At 41.7% G+C, this 2,792-nt stretch overlaps 1 protein-coding gene and 1 long non-coding RNA gene across 2 annotated transcripts in view; both read right to left on the reverse strand.

Annotated features, from left to right (window-relative positions):
- Window positions 1-784, reverse strand: part of LOC111728851 — a 4,446-nt gene extending 3,662 nt beyond the window's left edge. Inside the window, exon 1 of the long non-coding RNA XR_002775973.1 lies at window positions 23-784. This is a non-coding gene — a long non-coding RNA (uncharacterized LOC111728851). The remainder of the gene's footprint in view (window positions 1-22) is intronic.
- Window positions 1-2,792, reverse strand: part of HUNK (hormonally up-regulated Neu-associated kinase) — an 84,899-nt gene that overhangs the window by 63,598 nt on the left and 18,509 nt on the right. The gene's annotated exons all lie outside the window — the stretch shown is intronic.

The raw sequence follows: 2,792 nt of genomic DNA on the forward strand, positions 1-2,792 counted from the left end.
ATGCCACTCCACAAACTGTGACCTGAAAAATAAACAAACTGATACTAAGTCAATGAAGGAATACCCTTGAAATTTCAGGGAAAACATGGACTATTCCAGAAAGAACATGGAACTGGCTACCAGAAAGCTTCTATCTCCGTGTTAATTCTGTCACTAGCTACAGTCATTCAATTTCCCAAAGTCTTCACTTGCACAGTCTTACTCAGTGCCCACTGGGCTGGGCACTGAGCTAGGTTGTGGTCTGTGCAGAAGACATATCAAAGAAGTACGTAATCAGGTGAAAAGTGTTTGGAAAGCAAAGTAGAAGGTGCTGTGGGAGTCTATCATCAGGGGTTTAGCCTGGAGGGCCTCCTGGAGGAGGCGAGCTTAGACCTGGGACCTAAAGGATGAATAGGAGTCAGCCAGTCAGAGATGGCAAGGGCAGTACAAGCAGAGAACAGCTGTAGAGTTTGAGCACAGAGAACTCAGCCAGCCTCCCATGTATAAAATAAATGGGATAGACTCAGCCAGCCCCCTCATGTATAAAATAAATGGGATAGACTCAGTGATAATTACAGCGGACGTGTACTCACTCAGTACAGCCGGTCCTTGAATAACGTCATTTGGTTCAACGTCGTTTCGTTAGAACATTGTAGGAACCTAACTCTTGTTTCTATCAATTAGCCTATGGTAAAACTGGTTTTGTAATACGTGGTTTCACTAAAAGTCGCAAAACCTACCCATGACATTGAGGGCTTACTGTACTTATAAAGTCTCAGTATTAAGCAATTTACATGAATGGACTCATTTAATCCTCCTGACAATCACATGAAGTGGATAATCCCTCATTTCTATTTCGTAGCTGTGAAAAGAGAGGCACAAAAGCCTGAGTGTGTTGCCCGATGCAGCTTTTAAGTGGCAGAGCTGGCATGTGGATGCAGGAGGTCTGTCTGGCCTTAGCATCAACACCGCTGACCACTGTCCACCCCAATCCACAGAGTTGCTGAGCTCTACAGAGCTTTGGGAAAATCTCACATTTCCATCACCTTTTTAAAAACACAATTAAACACAAAATCTTTGATATGTATGTAACCAGTGCCTCCAGATATTTGCTCGCTCGCTCTCGACGGAAGGCCCTGGCATCTCAAACAGCCCCTGGATGTGATCAGAAGTTATTCCCCTCGCATCTGCCTCCCCCACCTGCCCCCCTACCACAAAAACCTAAAAGTTAAAAGAACTCCTTAATACCCGCCGAGTCCAGGTTGTGCCTGCTTCTTGTCAGGCCCACAAGAACAAAGAAGGGCCCTCTCTCTTCCACTGCATTCCTCCCGAGCGCACAGACCCCTTTCCCAGTATTGGTGAATGAAGGAGGTCGTGCCCTTGAGGCCATAGCGTCAACAGCGCATCCAAGCACAGGCTCCAGCCCCCTTTGATCATGTGTGTGTGTCTCTCTCCTAGTCCTGGGCCCCCATGGCTCATCTCTTCCTGCTTAGGGATGGCGGTATTGTGTTACCCTGTTATGTTTTGTCTGTATAGTTTGATTGGACTTTGTTAGTTTGAATGAACAGATGAGTCTCAAATTAGCAGAATCAGCAGAATCAGCGTTCTTGATGATTGATGTTTAAGAGTCAACGCTCTGTATACAAGAGGCAAATCATCGCATTTTAGCATCCTGTTGGGTGTGCATGTTTGAGAAAAAGAAAAAAAAAACATTAGATTTTAAATGTAGAGTATCTCAGGCAATCATGAAATGGAGTAACGAAGAAGTTAAGACCATATTCTACTTTTGCCAAAGTTAACAACAGCCTTATTGTAGCAAAAACACAAAAGCTATGGCAAGTCCTTTAAAATGTTCTCTGCCAGCTAAGGAAATCTGCTTTATAATAGTTTCCTTTTTTTCTTTCTACTTGTAATATTTACATGATTTTAAAGATGTGCTTCCTTTAAATGATATTAAAATACTTCTGGGTAGATAACTAAATATATAGATTTAATATCACAGGAAAGAGGGCTCTGCTAAGCATCAAGTTGATGAGATATAACAATATAGTATCAGTCTAATGAGAAACTGTGTTTTTAAAGCATCCTCTAACACACGTAACCAAAAGCCCTTTAAATCATACAATGTAGCCGCCAAAATTCATCCTAAATCCTTATGGATGACCCAATCTGTTTACTCAAAAATCTTCCCACTAAAGACTCCAGGGCATCTCTGAAATGCTATGTACTTTCTTATTCGTTTGAAAATAATTTATGAAATTCATTCCACCTTTCCAGCATAAAGGTGAAAATTCTCCGCTGTAGAAAGGGGCTATAGTAAATAGTATACCAGCATTGAGCTAGATTACGTGTGCTAAAAATTAGTGGTATAGAATCTTTGAAAGTCAAGACGTTCAGTTAAAGTCACCCATGAGTGTATTCCAAACAAACATTTTCATGCGGTGTCTCAACCACCTAATCACCCACCTCCAGGTAAAGTGACACTCATTAATGTGATTTCTAGGGAGAAAAACGAAGAACTCCTCTTAAACGATATCTATATTCCAATCCTCCCTAACTTTCAAAGATCTGAGTCTCTGCCATTAGTGGCTTTGAATATATTTCCAAGGAGAGAGGAAGAAGCCGAATACAGGAGATCCGAGCGGGAAAAGGATACCATCTTTGCTATCAAAACATGAAATTCATTCCTGTGACATTCTGACAGTAATTGTGCTGAGAGGGAAAGGATTTTGTTAAAATTACTTTAAAAGGGTTGTGGAGAATTTCCTTCGGGAGAGTCCAGTGAGCAATGCCCAGTGTTCACTTGCTTTTTC

This window comes from Pteropus vampyrus, unplaced genomic scaffold (assembly GCF_000151845.1).
Source record: "Pteropus vampyrus isolate Shadow unplaced genomic scaffold, Pvam_2.0 Scaffold233, whole genome shotgun sequence".
Lineage (NCBI taxonomy): Eukaryota > Metazoa > Chordata > Mammalia > Chiroptera > Pteropodidae > Pteropus > Pteropus vampyrus.